The 21,338-nt window shown below is 39.2% G+C and overlaps 1 long non-coding RNA gene across 1 annotated transcript; it reads left to right on the top strand.

Annotated features, from left to right (window-relative positions):
• Positions 1-504: 504 nt before the first annotated feature.
• Positions 505-2,054, top strand: LOC141634216 (uncharacterized). The gene is made up of 2 exons (XR_012538971.1): positions 505-737; positions 1,240-2,054. It is a non-coding gene; the product is annotated as an uncharacterized LOC141634216 (long non-coding RNA).
• The last annotated feature ends 19,284 nt before the right edge of the window (positions 2,055-21,338 follow it).

Genomic DNA, 21,338 nt, shown 5'->3' with positions numbered 1-21,338 from the left:
TCCAGGTAAAAAAAAGCACAATAATAGCATAATAACACGAGGTAAAAAAAATAAGAGTAAAAAATTTCAAGTAAAAAAATCCGGTACAAAAAGAAAAAGAAAAAAAGGTAACATAATGAGTAAATTAAAGAAAAACATAAAAGAAAACAAAAATCAAAGTGGTAAAAAAAAGCATAATAACACGAGGTAAAAAAAAAGAGAAAAAAAATCAAAGTAAAAAAAAAGTAACATTAGAAAAAAGAGAAAATAAGTAAATGACAATGGTTTTATATGACATGTAAGATTTGATCTTGGCCACTCATCTCTAATATAATCTAGTGGTTGAGATTCCCCCAACTCACAACTCACCATAAGAACCAAAATCACCAAATCCAATCTCTCTATATATATATATATATATATATAAACTAAAGTACGGTACGAACTTACGAACTAAGCTCTACAGCCGTCAATAGTCAAATACACTACTCCTAATATATTCTCACCTTTCATCCTCAAATTATCAAATTACCGTCAACAACTCACCCGACCTATCGTCCCCGCCGGACCTACCAACAACCATATTACCGCCACTTGAAACACCCTTAATTTGGCACCAATTTCGGCGCCTCAACAACCACACGGACGCCCCGGTGGTAAACGTTTCACCACCATCGCCTTACATCAGACCCGGAAGAAATTCATTTCAAAAGTTGCGATTTTGCTGATAAATGGATAATGATTCCCCTAATATTATTGTAAGTGTTTTCTTTGTTCAACCCTCAATTTCTTAGCATCATCGTTTATTTGTCATCCTCCACTTTCTACCAATTTAATTGAATGCTCATTTTCGCATGATTGATTATTCACCATAACTCTGGATTATCACTTATTTCATTTTTGATAATTTCTGTCAATCCGTTAATCTTGATTTGAGCAACAGTACTGTCGATTCCAAGAGTTTACTGCTTTATATATGCTATGGAGTATTGGTCTGGATGTGCTTTTGCTTTTGTTATGGGATTACATATTACATAAGTAGAGAAATCGACGACTTTGAAGGAGTGGAGTCGTATGAATACCCTTTCTCGATCTCTTGTAAATATTTGTCAAAAACAAATGATAAGATTGATTTAGGACTTGCTATTTCATGCCTTAGTTACTTTTCTTGGCCCCAATTGAGATTCAGAGAGTAATATTTGGGTCTACTTTGTACAATTTGCGCCGCCTCATTTCAAAACACTTGATGCCAATATGCAGGTTTTATTGTATCGCCTCATTTCAAAACACTTCATGCCAATATGCCAATATTTGGGTAGCTGTATTGAATTGGATATCGTCTTTGGTCACCGGTGTATTCAAATAATGGTGGTTGGAGATCTGTGATCTTACAGGTGGGTTCAATGTTGGTGCTGCTGCGGTGGTCTGAGAGATTGCCACTGATGCTGGGCTACTCAACAGTGGTTGGAGGACTATAGGGAGGTGCTGACTAGAGGAGTGCAGGGGTGCGAGCTCGGAGATGAAGGCGATGTTGCTTGTTCTTTAAATTGACGCGGGAACGGAATTCGATGCTCGAAGTTGCATCAATAGTGATGCGTAGATGGTGATTGAAATGCTAATGAATGTGAACGCTGTGTAGGGGAACGAACAAAATCAATTTTGTTGGAGCTGATAATACACAGATGAGCTACACCAAAAAAGCCTAATGAAGATTTGAAGCCTACTGGTGTTGGAGCTGATATTTTGGACACATTTATATTTGCAATGTTTAATGAAGATTTGAGGCCTACTGGTGTTGATCAAAAATGGGAGCTTCATTATCTTGATATGACTCTTGTCTATCCTTTGACTTTATAATATGGTGAATTGAGTATAGGCATGGCTGATTTGGCTTAATACCGTCTTAACTTAACACGTTATTAAACAAGAAATAGTGAATTAAGTATTGTAAGCCCCCCGTTTATCTCTTTGAAGAGCACCACCGACGAGGGATTTATTACAGTTGGGAGCTATTTTTACGATTTAGTTATTACTCAGAATCTTATTTCATGTTTATTGGAATATAGTTTGATTAACATGTCTTCAGGTTGCATGAAACACCCATGTGGAGTGATAGGACTGCTATTTAGGTATGGGTTGGGTATCCTCTTTATTCTTTGAAATACTCCCTCTGTCCCGGTCATTTGTTGTCCTTTTCCATTTTGGGGTGTCTCAGTCATTTGTTGTCCTTTCTATTTTAAGAATGAATTTGATGAGTAATTTGGTCATTCACATTCAATTTATTCCACGTGTCATTTAGTAATTGGCCCTTCCCCCTTTCCTTGGTCTTTGTGCCAAAACCAAAGGACAACAAATGACCGGGACGGAGGAAGTAACTCTTAATTGTTACATTTGTATTTCTACAAATGAGATCATTATAAGGGCCTAATAGGGGACATCTATCCTTAACTAGAGACATGTATTTAGTAATTTAAAGGAGTGTATTTAGCTATTTAGAGGTATGTATCTAGTAACTTAAAGGAGTGTATATAGATACCTAGAGATATGTGTCTAGTAACTTCAAGAAGTGTATCTAGCTAACTAGAGGTATGTGTTTAGTAATTTAAAGAAACTTACCTAGCTAGCTAGAGAAATGTATCTAGCTAACTAGATGTATGTATCTAGTAATTTAAAGAAGCTAACTAAAGGTATGTATTTAGCTAGATAGAGGAATGTATCTAGCAACTTAAATGAGTGTATCTAGCTAATTAGAGGTATATATCTAGAAAATTAAACAAGTGTATCTAGTTAGGTAGATGTATGTATCTAGCAACTTAAAGAGTGTATCTAACTAACTAGAGTTATGTATCTACTAATTTAAAAAAGTGTATCTAGCTAGTTAGAGTTATGTATTTACAAATTTAAAAGAGTGTATCTAGCTAGTTAAAGGTATGTATCTAGAAACTTATAAAGGTGTATCTAGCTGCATGCTAATGGTTTATATCTAACAACTTAACGGGATCAATGTCTTATTGGATACGAATGACATTCGTTTCTAGAGTTAATGAGATAAAATTGACATTCGTTTGTAATAGCAACAAAAATGTTTTGCTCGGCCATTTATATTGTATCCATTTAACAAGTGGTATCAATTTTGAGCAACAAATGTCAAAATAGATGCAGATATATAATGTAATGTTTTTGAAGCTTGAACCAAATGCCAAACGCCAAAACCTTTTCATCTACCGCTACACTACCACGAATCTGCCTCCTCGCCACCCAACTTCGGATTGTCAAATAAATAGATTTACGCAGAGATAAATCTTCCGAATCTGCCTCCTCGCCACCAAAAATAGATGCAGATATAAAGTATATTTATTTTGATGGTGGTGACGGTGTTCTCGGCGTAAATCTAGGTGGCTGGATTGTCGAGTTGTGTATCTCGTTATTGAGTTGTGTATCACTCGGATGCACAAATTGAGATGTGTATCCAGAGTTTCGAGTTGTGTATCTGGTTGTTGAGTGCAGATGTACCCACTACAATACCACAAATCTGCCTCCTTGCCACCCAACTCCGGCTGACCATCACCGCCATCAAAACAACCAGTCAATTCATATCGGCAAAGGACGCCATTTTCTGACTAGAAATCTTCCAAATAGGCCATTAATACCATTAGTTTTCGAAATCATCCCTCCTATACGACCACCACATTACCGCAGACGTAAAATTCGAGATCTAAATCTCAGAACTACAAAGATGACAAATGGCAAAACCCCATCGAGATCTCAAATTTGTTGCTCAACCTCCGTTACTAGTAAAAGAAACTCGATTGAAGTTAGGAGAATGATACAACGCACTGTAGATCTTTGTCAGCCGCCACGCCTGGGATTTCAGTACGGTAGTCTTAGTGGTTTTCGCCTGTGACTGTTGCTACTTGTGAAAGAAATGGTTCGTCGGGTCGGAGTGTGAGTGACGGTTGGATATGAGGAGAGGAACAAACAAATCACCGGCGTGTTAGGCAGGCGTTGCCGGTGATGGGGGAAGGGGAGTGGTGGATGGAGTTGTGCGATGGGTAGGAGAGAGGGTAAGAGGAAGTTAGTATGTGGGGCTACTGATTGACGTGAGTGTACAGGGGGAGAGAGTGATTCATGTGTTGTTTTGAGAGGAAGAGATTTTAACGTGGGCCGCTGATATCTAGATTAACTTCTGATCTTCTAATATGACGGTTGTTATTTAGTTCGTATGGTTCGCACCCAACTTTTAGTTCGCACGAGATCCTATTTCTATATATATATATATATATATATATATATATATATATATATATATATATATATATATAGGATCCGGTGAGAACGATCACTCGGTGAGAACGAACTTTTATAACAATCATACCGTATTATTAAAATCAAAATACCCCATATATTCCCACTAATGCTCTCGCAAATCTCAAAAGTCAAAACCATCAACATTATTGTGATAAGCTGGCATCACCGACAAACTGTATCATCAATATCACCATTTCAATGTCTACTTCAATGTCTTCAATGGCGAAATCGCAAAAAAATATTTATTTCAATGTCTTCAATTTATCCAATTCCTAATGATGATTTGTGTAATTGGGAGTTTATCTATCAATCTGATTGTAATTAGCGACGACAACACCATTTTCGATGTGCAGAGCTTCGAACTTGATGAATCTATTCATTCTCTTTTCGAAGATTCTTCATCACATCATGATGATCAAGATGATGTTGTCGATGATACTGAACATTCACGAATTGAATTCCGGCATTTCTGTTCGATTGTCACTGCTGCACCTCCGACAACGAAAGGACGATGTTTTTGTTTGACTCCCACTTTCTCTCGCCTGAATTCGCGTACGAGCAATAACAACAGTTGCACAATTTGCTCTACTCGAAAGCAATGTATCCCGTTTCTATATCGATGTATCTCTAAGGAATTTTATTGTACCTAGTAAGTAATTTTATGTATCTATGTTTAGATACATTTTTTTTTTTTTTTTGGTGTAATGTGAGTATTATATATCATAAAAATAAAGAATTAAGTGTTACAAGAGGTAAGTGAAATGGCCGGAGTAAGTGAAATAGCAGACTTAAGCTGAAATGTGGAAGAATAGCTGGTGGGATTCGAACACTGAACCTCTAGGGAAAGTGTTGTTGTGACACCAGCTATGTTTAGATACATTAAAATAGTAGTTATATACATAAAAAATTAGAGTAGTTACATTGAAATTGGCGATTAAGTAGTGTTGTTGTGACACCTCAGGCGACCAACCCAGCTGACCACGGTCAGCCAATCGCTATTTCACTTACTCCGGCCATTTCACTTACTCCCTCTTTCGTTGCTTTTTATTAATCTGGTGTTTGGGGCTGTTGTACTGCAGGTGTGACGACGGCTGCTCGGCAGTGTAATGGGGTTGTCGAGGTGGCTAGTGATGTTGTCGGTCTCGTCAGGTGGGCTCGGTGATGTCGCCGATGATATCTGGCGTGGCAAATGACATGGGGTCAGAGTTGTTGATGGTGGCCTCTGGTGGTTATTGGGTGGCCGAAAGGTGGGAGCAATGTTGGCGGTGATAGTTAATCAGGATGAGGGAGAGAATGGAAGTTTGGGGTTTTGATTTTGGGGTGGTACACCACATGAGTCACGTGTTCATCAAATTAGTATAGTTAGTTCGTTCTCACCGTTCTCACCGAATGATCGTTCTCACCGGATCCCACATCTTCTCTCTCTCTCTCTCTCTCTCTCTCTATATATATATATATATATATATATATATATATATATATATATATATATAGAGAGAGAGAGAGAGAGAGAGAGAGAGAGATCCAGTTAGAAGCACCAATATAATGAGAACCGTGAGAACTCCACCTTACGAAATTCTTTTTTTTTTAAAAAAAAAAATGACATATTTGGATTCGGCATACAATTTTATGGTTTGATAACATATTTCTTGGTTTAAAAAGGTTTAAATTAGTGACGGAAATCGAGGCGGGATACATTTTATTAATTTTTATGCACCTACTACTCATTTTCACGTATCTAACAATTTTCATGCACCTAGAACTTTTTTTCGTGCACCTAGATCCTGTTATTTTCATGCACCTAGTAATCTTTTTTCATGCATGTGACAATTTTCATGCACCTAGTATTCATTTTCATGCATCTATAACCGTTATAGTATACGTAATTGTATATTTGTACATTAAGTTTATATTTTCTTAATAAAATTAAAAAAAATTATTTAGTTATACTAAAAAATGTGTTTGAATAAACTAAACTAATGGTAAATGATCCATCAAAACTTGCGGGACAAGATTTGATGGAGATTTAGTAAGAGTTCTCATGGTTCTCATTATGTTGGTGGTTCTCACCGGATCCTGACTATATATATATATATATATATATATATATATATATATATATATATATAGAGAGAGAGAGAGAGAGAGAGAGAGAGAGAGAGAGAGAGAGATGATCTTGTGAATTTTGTTTCTTATGGTGAGTTGTGAGTTTGTGCTTTGAAATCTCAGTCACTAGATTATATTAGAGATGCATGGCCAAGATCTAATCTTAACTGTCATATAAAATCACTGTCATTTACTTATTTTCTCTTTTTTCTAGTGCTACTTTTTTTTTACTTTAATTTTTTTTCTTCTCTTTTTTTTTATCTCGTGTTATTATGTTTTTTTTATAACTTTGATTTTTTTTTCTCTTATGTTTTTCTCTAATTTTCTCATTATGTTACCTTTTTTTTCCTTTTTCTTTTTGTACCAGATTTTTTTTACTTGAATTTTTTTTTACTATTATTTTTTTACCTCCTGTTATTATGCCGTTATTGTGTTTTTTTAACGACTTTGATTTTTTTTCTCTTTTTTTTTATCACATGTTATTGTGCTGTTATTGTTATTCCGCTGTTATTCTGCTATTACTTTGATTTTTTTTACGACTTTGATTTTTTTTTTCTTTTTTTTTACTACGTGTTATTGTGCTTTTTTTTACATTGATTTTTTTTCTCTTTTTTTTTACCACATGTTATTGTGCTGTTATTTTGCTGTCACTTTGAATTTTTTTACGACTATGATTTTTTTTTTCTTTTTTTTTTTTACCACGTGTTATTGTGTTGTTATTGTGATGTTATTCCGATGTCATTTTGATTTTTTTACTACTTTAATTTTTTCTACTATTTTGATTTTTTTACTCCTTTTTTTACCGCATGTTATTGTGCTGTTATTCTGGTGTTATTGTGATGTTATTCCGGTGTCACTTTGATTTTTTTTACTACTTTTGATTTTTTACTCTTTTTTTACTCTTAATTTTTCTCTCTTTTTTTTTACGTGTTATTGTGCTGTTATTGTGCTGTTATTGTTATTCTGGTATTATTGTGATGTTATTCCTACTACTTAGATTTTTTTACTTTTTTTTACCACATGTTATTGTGCTGTTATTCTCCTGTTATTGTTATTCCGGTGTTATTGTGATGTTATTCCGGTGTCACTTTGATTTTTTTTTACTACTTTTGATTCGGAGCCTTGAGGTAGTTCTAATATACAGAAATACACTATCCGGGAAGTTGCCTGTCGAGCTAACCGAGCTGAGAAAGCTCAAAAACCTCTCTATATCTGACAACCTGTTTACTGGGGAAATCCCTCAGAGTTTGGAGTCAATAGTAGCTTTGAAGCGATTGACTTCACGAATATCAATTTCACTGGTCAAATCCCTCCATATCTCTGCTCCGGTAAAATATTACAGATGTTAGACCTCGGTGATAATATGCTTAATGGAAGCATACCTCGTGGTCTAGGAACTTGCTTGAGTTTGATCAGATTTCGGTTGGAAAATAATGGACTGACCGGGGTGCTTCCGGAGTTTAAAGGCGATCTTGCCCTCAGTTAGTCAGTTTCATAGACTTTAGTGCAAATAACAATAGAGGAAATGTCCCTTCAAGCCTTTGGAATTGTCAAAGTCTATCTTGGATCAATTTGACCATGAATGAGCTTTCTGGATCTCTACCTCCAGAACTTGGAAAGTTGACTGAACTCGGGTATCTTTATTTGTCGCACAACCGTCTGGTGGGCCCTTTGCCACCAGAAATCGGTCACTGTCAGAAGCTAATTCAGTTAGACTTGTCTTCAAATTTCCTGAACGGATCAACTCCGATAAGCCTCAGAAGCTTGAAAGCCTTATGATGATAGAATGATGAGCAATATCAATCTAAATTTCCCCCAAATGCTAATTAGAAACTCTAAGCAATAGTGTATTATGTATTAATCATCAATAACCCATTTATCTCCAATCAAACACCACAAATTGTGGACCTCATTTCATCATCTTCCCCATTTTCTGTGTTCTTTAATCAATCTCACCCTAATTTCAATCAATTCTTGACAAACATCAATTCAATTCAACAATATGGACGCAGCAGCAGCATCAAACAAAATCATAACAAAAAAACTGAAGCGAAAGCCTAAATTCCCTTCAACTACGTCGCATTTTCGATACTTTCGACAAAAACGGCGATAATCTCATCAACGCCGACGAGATCCACCAAGCCTTATCAATCCTCGGCCTCGACGCCGACGCTTCCGAAATCTCCACCATTGTCGCCGCCTTTATAAAACTGAATTGTGCCGGTTTCACTTACGACGATTTCATTGCCTTACACGAGTCGCTTAGTGACGCGTTCTTCGATTGCGAGAACGATATCATCGACGCGTTCTTTGTACTTCCTCTTTTTGTTTACTTCATCTTTCTTAACTTCGGTATTTGCAATTGGTTTTTTAATTTGAATTTTCAGGGATTTCCTACATTTTTTGGGGGATTTTTGTTGTTGTTGTTGAACTGATTGTTTTAAGGGTTTATGATAAGGGAAGTGATATTCAGATGCTCTACTTGTGTCGTTCCCAGTATGTGTTTTTTTGTTTGTATTAGATTTAATCTTAGCCATCTATTTTTTTAAATCCAATGGCTGAGATTTGTGAGCACACAAACTCACAACTCACTGTAAGAACCAAACTCACGAGATCCCGCCTATATATATATATATATATATATATATATATAGGAATGAGATCATGTGAGGATACACTATCTTTTTGAGGATTGAGGAATTTATTACAATATCAGAGGTTCTTCAATACAATATCACAGGTTATTCGATAAAATATCACAAAAAAAAAACACCTGTGCAAAAAAAATAAAAATTACATTTTTTTTTATTGATTTTTTTTTTTTTTTCAAAAGTCAGATTTTTCGTGATATTGTATTGAAGAACCAGTGATATTGTATTCACTAATCCTCAATCCTCAAATATTTAGGAGTTCTTACCGGATCCCGACTATATATATATATATATATATATATATATATATATATATATATATATATATATATATCACTACTACAAAACCTGTTATGCACATCGGACTTTTTTGTATATGGACATCGGATTCACACCCGATGTAGAGTTTGGTCATGTCCATTATGGACTAATGCACATCGGTTTTTAAACCGATGTCCATTAGTATTTGCACAACGGATTTCTATAAAAAAACGATGTCCATAACTATTAATATACATCGGTTTATATTTATAATCCGATGTCCTTTAGTATTATGTACATCAGTTTTAGTAGTAATCCGATGTCTGTTTCTGTCATGTACATCAATTTACATAGAACTCTGATGTCTTTATGTACCTATATTCATCAGTTTTTTACCTAAACCTCATGTGCATTATAAATGATATTACATCCTCTACTAATAAAACCGATGTCCTTTTCCTTGCCAATTTTTTTTAAAAAAAATTGGAATGGCTAATCTAAATAAAGCCATTTCATCTGCATATGAAAACTTAGGCCATTTCATAACAAAAAACACTTGCATCCACAATTCAACAACTAACCAACAAAAGTCCTTCGTCATACTTTCATACAACGACCCAAACATAGATTCATACAACGCCATCCAAATTCAACAACCAAGAAAGGTCGTTCGTCATAGTTTCTTACAACGACCTTACCAAAACATAGTTTATACAAATGCCGTCCAAATTCAACAACCTACAAAGGTCCAAGACATAATGTGCAAAATCTAGCTAACACATTACTATATCACTAGATATTAAGAAAATAGTTTGCCCATAAGTCCCGAACCTCATTGATTTCTTCTTCTGAATAAGCCATTTTGTCTTGAAAAAGCTGTAAATCATGCACATAAAGGTTCTAATTAGATAATAACACACATAATAGGCTTGAGCTAGCTGGAGAGTTCAATTTTAGCTATAATAATGGGTATGGGGAAAAATTTTCAAGGCAACACAGATTTGTATGACAATATACAGGCGAGTGAGATAATCTGACCTCGTTGATAGTTGTCATCGGATTAGGACGAGTGACAATTTCCAGCATATACCTCATGATGTAGTAACCGCATTCTATACCACTTGGCTGACGAGCACACTAATAAAACAACATGACGACGAATTAAACCAACACACTTTGTAAATTAAACGTAATATAAATGAGTCTACTATTGCATATCAACAACTTACATCAACTTTCACCCATTGCGGTGCTTGAGAACTCTTCCTTGACCCACTTGTGTAGCCGTATGCTCTTACAAATCTAATATAAAGTTTCCAACAATAAATTATCAGCCAAGTTGAAAAGTGTTCTTTCAATGAACATCTTGCATATCAAGAATAACTACTAAGTCGAACTTACGTATTAATTAAAGTTCTCAACATTGAAGGCACATAATTCCCGATTGAATCGAACCAATATACTTGATTATGCTCAACGATGTCAATTCTGACAAGCATCCAGTGATCCCTATAAATAAATCAAGTAATCAAAATAATCAAACTCGTTGACACTTTTGTTTTACATAAGGGTGAGTACTTACTCTTTGTAATATGGGGCAATGTAAATATGGCTTTTCTTCTTTTTCATCCAGTTTGAAATATATGTTATCGCTCCCTCGAATCAAGGTCGCCTAGTTGTGAAGTCATTTCTGGACATAAGAATCCATATGTTTTCATGTCACAAACGCTAGACAAGTACCTGTAACAATATATGTAGAACTATAACCAGCATGTACTTCAAATCATCATCTGCTCCAATGTAAAACTAGCTATGAGATGCTAACTTTAAATTCGGAGTCAATACATACCCAACAAAAGTCTGAATGACTGGAAGGGAGATCTTTTCCATGTTCAACAATGCAGTAATGTCCTCCTTGGCGAGTCGGAGCCTTCGCTCACATCCTACAACATCCTCGCTCAATTGCACATCCGTTACTTGAGTTTCGCCCATCATACTAACTACCTTGGACAAGAATCGTCTAGAATCATATTTTTGTTCAAAAAGTGCTTTCAAAGTATTGTTTGAACCAGCCACTGGATCATTTGTTTTACTTTTAGCACTTTCTACTTTTTTGGAATTAGTACTCTCATCAACTCTCTTCCGCTTTTTGCATTTAGTCTTACTCATCACTGACTTTTCTCCTCCTTGTACTTCATGGTTTTTCTGAGATTCCTGGAAAGAAAAAGACGCAAACTGATTACTCACTGACAATGCAATTTTCAGCATGGTTCAATCAGAACCAACTTTTATGTGTTGAAGACGAGGTAAGATAAGGCTAGCCATATAATGTAACTTCAACTTTAAAATGACATCCATACCTCTAAGTAGCGCAAACTGACTAAGTTTCTCGGCCATTGAACAAATGAACCAATTGCCTCACCAATAGTAAAATGTTCTTCAGTTGGTAGAGGTAATGGTGTGTCCTCCATATATTCCATGACAACGTCAATGCATACCCTTAACTCATCTGCTCCAAAGGCTCGACCGTGACATGTTGATGCCTGAGTTGGGGCCTTGAATACTCGTCCAAGTGCGACCTTCTTCAACTGCGTATCTTTCACAACTAGCTCGCATTCAACTCCCTGAGGAACAACATCACAGCCAGCATAAAAAAACAAGCTAAGGTCTGCCCTAGCTTAATTAATACACTTGAAATCAACTTCAGGAATTACATAACAAAGAATCAGAATTATTTTACCTTCTCAGGTATGTCAGCAAATGGGTCAGGGTCATGGTTAACATTATCATAACTACCATTCCCACTTTTGCAATTCATCTCAACCTCAACCTCAGCATCTCTGCCTTTTTCTTTTTCAACCGAATAACTAACATTCCCATTTGTCCGTTGCTCCACCATCACTTCTATATCTTTATACATTTCTGCCCTCACTTGCTCTGTGACTTGCTCTGTGATCTGCTGAGTAAGCTTCTCCACAAACTCCTTTGACATAACTCCTTCACTTCGACTCCTTTTACATTTGCCAAAATATTGCTTATGCCCCACTCGACCCCCAACACCTCTTACACGACCATAATGCTCATCAGTTCCAAGTGCTTTTGTTAATTCATCAACTTTTCCACTAGGTACAAACTCCCCTTTCTTGACCATTTCATTCACCATTTTCTGCAAATACAATATCATTATTAGCAGAAAAAACAAAAGAAATTAGTTGTAAAAATTCCTTAAAACAAAAAAAAAAAAAAGAAATTTGCTGTAAACAAAATACTCACAAGGTCTTCTATTTTTTTTTTGTCTCAGAATTAAAAAATTCACCATCTTTGTTTACTCTTCCTTCTATCCATAGGTCACCTCTTTTTAAAGTAGTTTGGGATTGACTACTTTCCCCTGAGCCGTCGACCTCATCACCAGCTCTGCCTTTTTCTTTCTCTTTCAGTTTTTTTTCCAATTTCCGCCTTGTGTTCCTATATCCTCCACGAGACATCCTGTGGGGGTATTTGTTCTTCAACTGCCTCTCTGCACCAATCTTACTTATAGCCTGAAAATTTTAAATTACTTATCAAATATGATAATATTATTGCTAACTAAAAAATTAAAAAATATACTTTATGTTAACTACTCACCTGAAATTCTGCCGTCATACGCTTCTCTTTAAACCTTTTCCATACCTCAGATGTAATGTAAGGATACTTCTTTGTCGGATCAGTCTCAACAGGCAGCTTTCTTTTTTTAGGAGGTTTTCTGTACACATACAACGAAGTCAACTTTGACTTAAAGTTTGTCCATGTAGTATTGGCAATGCTGATAACTTGTTTCTTCTTCGTATCTGGAACGTTAAAAATTGTCTGCAAAAAGCAAATGGCAGGTTGTAACAGTCAGTGGATACCAAAACCTCTTCCCAAAAATTGTCTACAAAAAGCAAATGGCAGGTTATAAACAGTCAGTTGACTTAAAGTATGTGTATGTGTTAATAAAAAGGTCTTAAGATGCAGTCAGTTGCCTTTTTCTTTCTCTTTCAGTATGTGTATGTGTTAATAAAAAGGTCTTAAGATGCAGTGGGTTCTTACCAAAACCTCTTCCCAAATCTTCAGCTTAAGATCCTCACCTACATGCTTCCATGTAGGAATATCAATCGGCACTTTTGCGCGTCCCATTAGACCAGCGTAACTCGTATACTTAGCACCAATTTTATCAATTGGCTCACCAGCTTCATCAAATTGAACATCAAGTTTTATCCCTTTATCACGTAATGCTGTCAATTCCTTCATAAGTACTACGCTTTTGCTCTTTCTTTTAGGGGGCGAGTAATCTTTGGCGATTCGGAAGAAGACATCCTGACCAGCATCAAGAAATTATTTATATTGTTAAACAATGCAGGATACTTGGTTTGATAGAATTATACTTCTATAAAAAAAAAATAATGTTAAAATGATGGAGGAAACTGTAACACCCCCTCATACCAAGGTACCTTACCAGGACCACCCAAGTATGAAAGACTGTTACCATCTCGGTTGCCCGAGGTTAGTACATATCAAAAGCGTCTGAACTGAGCACATTTATTAAAGTAATGTAAAATGCAAAGTTTACAATATCCAAAACCAAATACTGTCTAAAGAAATACAACTTCAAAGTCTTAATAATAAAAGAAAACTCGCTAAGACTCAGACGGTGATGCTATGACTCGTGGTGGCAATTCTCCCAATGAAATCCCCAAGCTCTCACTAGCAAAACTCGTCAAGCTCGCTCACCATCCCCGAGTGGATCACCGCAGATTACACAAACAACAACGGGGTCAGTGTTATGCAACAACAAGACAAACAAATGCAATACTCGTCCGATCATCGTCAACTCCCAATCACCCTGTCTCACATAGTAACCGACTACACACTAAAGTGTGTAGCCCTGCCAGATTACCCATCGCAACAGGTAATCCTCGCCGCCAGTGGGTGACCGCAGCCGATCCCACCTAGTCCAGCTCCTCAACGAGCGACAATAATCCCTGTCCCTTAATGTGCACATCCCCTCCCGTGGCGGGTTCCACGGAGGGCGAACTAGGGTGTGAAGCCACTCCCGCAAGTGACTCCACCACAATCACAATCACATGACATTACCGTCATCTCAATCCCCTCACACCAACATTGTCACAACAATCTCCATATTGCGATGATCAATAGACAACGATAAATACAATAATATGTCATGTAAAGCACAAAGAATCGAGTAGGGAAACCCTACCTTAGCAATCACAACAGTAAGCAACACGGACAATCAAAAAGGCTCCTCTACGAAGTCTTCTCCTATACAAGGATCATACAACACAATTACACTTTGAACAATTCCAAACATCCCCTTCCATATAAATGTATAGCAACCCGAAACGATGCAAAAATTACAAAGATGTACTTACCAACAGTGCAACAAGAACCTTGACGCAAGAATCGCCGCAAATTATCGACACAAAGATGCTACGAAATGCTCAAAGGGATGATTAGGGAATGATTTGGGTAGGATTAGGGTACGTAGCAATGTTAACTTATTTGTGAAAAGTGATATTAGAAACCGACGCGGAATTATAAAATACCCTAATCATTCCTTAATCAAACCGTCGAAATATAACTTCGCCAAACCGGACACTCGGTCGAGTGCGAAAGAACACTCGGCCGAGTGTCCAATACTCGGTCGAGTATTCGCTATACTCGGCCGAGTGTTCCTCGGCAGAACCGAAATAACACGCACTAAGAGCACTACTCGGCCGAGTAGGCTCTACTCGGTCGAGTAGGCTCCAAAGAAGATCCGTATTGTTACAATCTTTCCCCCTAAAAAGAACTTCGTCCCAAAGTTCACACTCTGCTATACACAAGCACAACACCACGACACAAGACTCACAACACCACGACACAAGACTCTAACACTCACATGAGACAACTCCAAGGAACTACACAAAACGCACCTCCCGACACGAATCAAACAAAGCAAAGAAAGCACAAAACACTATCGCGACCATCTCCTACCCCCCTAAAAAGACAACGGTTACGTCCCCGTAACCAAACATACCCGATCAAAAAGGTTAGGAAAACGTTCTCGCATAGCTTCCTCGGGTTCCCATGTTGCTTCCTCCACATTATGATTAGACCAAAGGACCTTGAGTAAGACCGTCTCACCATTCTGGGTCTTACGAACCTTGCGATCAAGAATCTCCTTAGGAATCTCGGCATAGGACAAGGATTCATCAAGTTCGATGTTCTCCATCTCGAGGATGTGCGACGGGTCACTCACATATTTCCGGAGTTGAGACACATGAAAAACATTGTGAACTCTATCCAAAGCTGGTGGTAAAGCTAACATGTAGGCTACCTCGCCAACACGGTCCAGAATTTCATAAGGACCTATAAACTTTTGGCTTAGCTTACCCTTTTTCCCAAACCTCATAACACCTCGCATAGGTGACACTTTCAAAAGCACCTTGTCACCTACCGCGAACTCAATGTCTCTGCGGTGTAAGTCGGCGTAGCTCTTTTGGCGATCTTGAGCTGCTCTCATCTTTTGGCGAATCAACTGGATTTGCTCAACCATATCCTGAACCAATTGTGGCCCTAAAACCTTTGTCTCGGAACTATCATCCCAACAAACTGGACTTCGGCATTTCCGGCCATACAAAGCTTCAAATGGTGCCATCCCAATACTTGTATGATAACTATTATTGTATGAAAACTCGATCAAATCAAGTCTGTCTTCCCAACTGCCTCCAAAGTCCATAACACATGCCCTTAGCATGTCTTCTAAGGTCTTGATGGTCCGTTCTGTCTGACCATCGGTTGCCGGATGAAAAGCTGTACTCATCTTCAGCGTTGTGCCCATCAACTCTTGCAGTTCTTGCCAAAACTTTGATATGAACCTCGCATCGCGATCGGAAACAATATCTTTCGGAATACCATGTAACCGAACCACATGCTTTCTCAGAACCCAAAGCCAGCTGCATCTTAGACCAAGTATCTTTCATTGGAACAAAATGGGCTGACTTGGTTAGCCGATCAACAATCACCCAAATCATGTTGTTACCTTGTTGTGACCTAGGTAACCCCACAATAAAGTCCATAGAGATCGACTCCCATTTCCACTCGGGCACTGTCAGGGACTGAATCTTACCTTGAGGTCTCCTTTGTTCACCTTTGACCCTTTGGCAAGTCAAACATCTAGCCACACTCTCGGCCTACCTCCCTCTTCATGTTCGGCCACCAAAAAGTCTTCTTAAGGTCTCGTAAAGCTTGTCACCACCGGGTGAACTGAATAAGGAGTGCAATGAGCCTCGACAAGATCATTCTCCTTAACTCGCATCGTCGGGGAACACACCATCTCCCATCAAAACGAACACTCCCATCTGGATGTATAGAGAACCTAGATCTTTGCTCCGCTCTCTACCGTTGACTTCCACTCCTGGATTTTAGGATCAAGTTGTTGCTTACCTTTGATGTTTTCATACAACTCTGGCTCGATCGTCAAATCCCCGATGGTATTCCCCTCTCGAATCATAAAGATCCCCAATCTAGACATCTCATCTCTCAACTTCAGCAAGGACATAGCTGTACATAGCGAATGAACGCTCTTCCTACTCAAAGCATCTGCGACAACATTAGCTTTACCCTCGTGATAGATGATCTCCATATCATAATCTCCAATCAGCTCCATCCACCGCCTCTGTCGCATGTTAAGCTCCTTTTGAGTGTAGATATACTTTAGACTCTTATGATCGGAGAACACCTTAAAAGTTGCGCCATAAAGGTAGTGCCTCCAAATCTTAAGTGCGAACACAACGCACCCTGACTCCAAATCATGAGTAGGGTAGTTCTCCTCATATTGCTTTGGTGCCTCGAAGCATAGGCTATCACTCTTCCTCCCCGCATCAAGACACAACCCAAACCGTTCTTTGAAGCGTCGGTATAGACCTCAAAGTTCTCACAACCCCTCGGCAAGGCTAGGATATGAGTTGTGGTCAAGCGTTCTTTTAAGGTCTCGAAACGCCGTTTCACAACTCTCATCCCAAACAAATCGACTTCTTTCCTCATCAAGGATGTCATAGGCCGTGCTATGGTAGAGAAATCCTTCACAAATCTCCGGTAGTAGCCGGCAAGGCCTAAGAAACTCCGAATCTCAGCAACATTCTTCGGCGATTCCCACTTGGTAACGGCCTCAATCTTACTAGGATCCACAGATACCCCCTTCTTGGATATTACATGGCCTAGAAAAGCCACTTCCTCTAACCAGAACTCACACTTGGATAATTTGGCATAGAGCTGATTTGCTCTCAAGGTCTGCAAAACTATCCTCAAGTGCTCTTCGTGCTCTTCTTTAGTCTTGGAATAAACCAGGATATCGTCGATGAAAACAACCACAAACTTATCCAAAAACGGTGTGAAGATCCGGTTCATCAAATCCATAAAAAGCTTTGGCGCATTGGTCAACCCAAAAGGCATCACTACATACTCGTAGTGACCATAGCGAGATCGGAATCTTTGTTTTAGGAATATCCTCGTCTGCTATCCTCGGTGATGATACCCCGACCTCGGATCAATCTTAGAGAACACACCGGCTCCACTAAGCCGATCGAACAAATCATCAATCCTCGGCAACGGATACTTGTTCTTCATTTGTAACCCGATTGAGCTCTCTGTAGTCAATGCACAATCTCATACTCCCATCTTTCTTCTTTACAAAAAGAACTGGAGCTCCCCACGGTGACACGCTAGGCCTGATATAACCCTTGTCTAACAACTCATGTAGCTGCTTCTTCAACTCGGCCCAACTCTTTAGGTGCCATACGATAAGGTGCTTTAGATATAGGACCCGTTCCCGGTTTAAGCTCCACGCTGAAATCGACATCCCTCTTGGGAGGCAAACTTGGTATCTCCTCAGGAAACACATCTTCAAATTCTTTCACCACGAAATCTCGAAGTTGTCGGGACTCTACTCGGTGATCTCTCACATGACAAAGGATTAAGGGACACTTTTTCCTTAAACATGACTTTAAAGTCATAACCGCTATAAACCTACACTTAGGCTTTACCACAAACCCTCTATAGGACACCTTAACACCCTTGGGACTCTTTAAAGACACTCTCTTCTCTCTACAATCTATCCTGGCATCATACCTACCTAGCCAATCCATCCCAACGATCACCTCAAACCCATCCTTAGGAAACTCTAACAAGTTTCTTGGTAAATCTACCCCTCCAATCACCATGGATATACCCTTATATAACTTGAGACACGACACAGACTCCCCCGAAGGTATGAACACATCATCTTTTACAACCTCAAACTTACCCAAACCCATAGACACAGATGACTTTTAGACACAAAAGAATGTGTAGCCCCGGAATCAAACAAAACAAAGGACGGTACATTATTAACAAGAAAGGTACCGGTAACTACATGAGCATCATCCCGTGCTTCCTGCTTATCCATCATGAAGAGCTTTCCACTATTCTTTGTCCTCCACCCCGAATCGAAGCATTGGAGGTACTAGGCTTAGCTGCCGAATCTTGGGTGACACCGTTATTCCGACGCCGATAAGATCCACCACCACCGCGGTTGTAACCGCCCGGCTACCCCGTCCACCTCTGTTGCCCCATGAACCTCCCGGTCGGTTACTAGCAAAACTCGGGTCGGCCCGAGAGAAATTTCCCGATCGAGCTCCCGAACCATTGCCGGGCTTGTAGCTCGTGCATTACCGCCTTTTGTGGCCTATACCACCACAGTTGAAGCACGTAAGGTTGGTGTTGTCACTTCTGACCCGACCTCCATTCTTTCCCCGACCCACGAGAACCTCCGGAGAAACCAGCTCCACTAGAGAAAGCTTTAGCATGGTTGAAATTCCCTTTCTTGTTGGTTGGTTGATTGTTGTTCCCACTATCAGCCTTCCTCTTTTCGGTAGTGTGATCCTCTCCTCAATCTCCCTTGAGAGATCCACCATTCTCTCGGCTTGACCCGCTCTCAGATACACTTCCTTGAGGTCGTAGCAACCCCAGCCGGTATACGACTCACGATCTTAGCGAGACAAACCCCTCTCAAATCGGAGAGCCAAACCTCTCTGTCAAGCCGCAAATCTTCCACATAACGAGAAAGCTCCATAAACCGATGATAGTAATCAGTGACCGTCATCTCCTCCGACATAGTGAAAGATTCAAAGTCGGATCTCATCTTGTGTCGGATATGCTCGGCACAAACCGTTCCCTCATAGCACTCTTCAACCTGACCACGGGATAGCCCCTTCCTCCTGGTAGTAAGCTCTAGCATCATCCTTGACGTTCTGCCACCAAACTGCAGCTTCCCCTCTTAGGTAGTATACAACCTGTTCCACAATCATATCCTCGGGGCACTTAACCATTTCCATGAGAGCTTCAATCTCACGGTGCCACTTCTCGAGCAGCTTTGGTTCGCCTACCCCGTCATATGTGGGAGGGTGGAAACGAGCGATGTTGATGCTAAGCTGGGTTGCATCCACATTTCTCTCGTTTCCTTTTCCCACATTTTTGAGAGCTTCAAGGAGAGCCTCTTGTTGCTCAATCATGCGAGCAACCTCATCAACAGACATCTCCGAAGCTTGGATCTGCGCGGGAGTTCTTTTGGGCGGCATTTTGAGCTGGTAAAAATGAAAGAAACGTAAACATATGCTCAAAATATAACATCCCTCCGCCATAAGAACACTCGGCCGAGTATAAATAACACTCGGTCGAGTAAAGATCACTCGGTCGAGTATCCTCTCAGATACTCGGTCGAGTATCGACTCCAGAGACAAACATCAAAGCACAAAAAGAAGCACTCGGTCGAGTATAACAACACTCGGCCGAGTGGACCATACTCGGTCGAGTGTACCCCAATGCTCGGTCGAGTTACCATAAACGATAGCGATTGCTACTTTCCTTCAAACAACACTCGGTCGAGTTCCTTATGCTCGGCCGAGTACTCAATACTCGGTCGAGTGCCTATCATGCTCGGCCGAGTAACACTATTTGAGTTAACACTTTACGATCCCTCTATCATACTCGGTATTCTCATAACAATACGTAAGAAAGCAAAAGCCATGTTATAAACATATCAACATGCAATGCATATATCAAAATTTTAATGCCACATTGTAAACATATCAGCATACTATTCATGCTTATTCGATTTCTAACATAACAATTATTTACAATCCATCTCTTCTATCATTTCTCCCTTCATCACCTTCACAACTTTAACACATATTTACATTCAACTATCAACTTTTACTAGCCTTCATCATCACATACATGTACATACAAAACCTACTCTCACCACTTTTCCCCATGTTACCGGTTTGAGTTAGTGAGGGCCAAGTTGCGACTCCCAGACGTCTCCAGAGTCTTTGCGGTAGCTCCGGACAACTCTCCCCGGGTTCATTTTATTTAGACTCCCTAGGTTCATTAATTCATTTTGTTTAGGTGCCGGAATCTTGACTCGATACCACTTTGTAACACCCCCTCATACCAAGGTACCTTACCAGGACCACCCAAGTATGAAAGATTGTTACCATCTCGGTTGCCCGAGGTTAGTACATATCAAAAGCGTCGAACCGAGCACATTTATTAAAGTAATGTAAAATGCAAAGTTTACAATATCCAAAACCAAATCCTGTCTAAAGAAATACAACTTCAAAGTCTTAATAATAAAAGAAAACTCGCTAAGACTCGCGGTGATGCTATGACTCGTGGTGGCAATTCTCCCAATGAAATCCCCAAGCTCTCACTAGCAAAACTGTCAAGCCTCGCTCACCATCCCCGAGTGGATCACCGCAGATTACACAAACAACAACGGGTCGGTGTTATGCAACAACAAGACAAACAAATGCAATACTCGTCCGATCATCGTCAACTCCCAATCACCCTGTCTCACATAGTAACCGACTACACACTAAAGTGTGTAGCCCTGCCAGATTACCCATCGCAACAGGTAATCCTCGCCGCGCGATGGGTGACCGCACCCGATCCCACCTAGTCCGGCTCCTCAACGAG

The sequence above is a fragment of the Silene latifolia genome, chromosome Y (genome assembly GCF_048544455.1).
Source record: "Silene latifolia isolate original U9 population chromosome Y, ASM4854445v1, whole genome shotgun sequence".
Taxonomy (NCBI): domain Eukaryota; kingdom Viridiplantae; phylum Streptophyta; class Magnoliopsida; order Caryophyllales; family Caryophyllaceae; genus Silene; species Silene latifolia.
The sequence above is the reverse complement of the archived record's forward strand: the minus strand, read 5'-3'. Positions and strand labels throughout refer to the sequence as shown.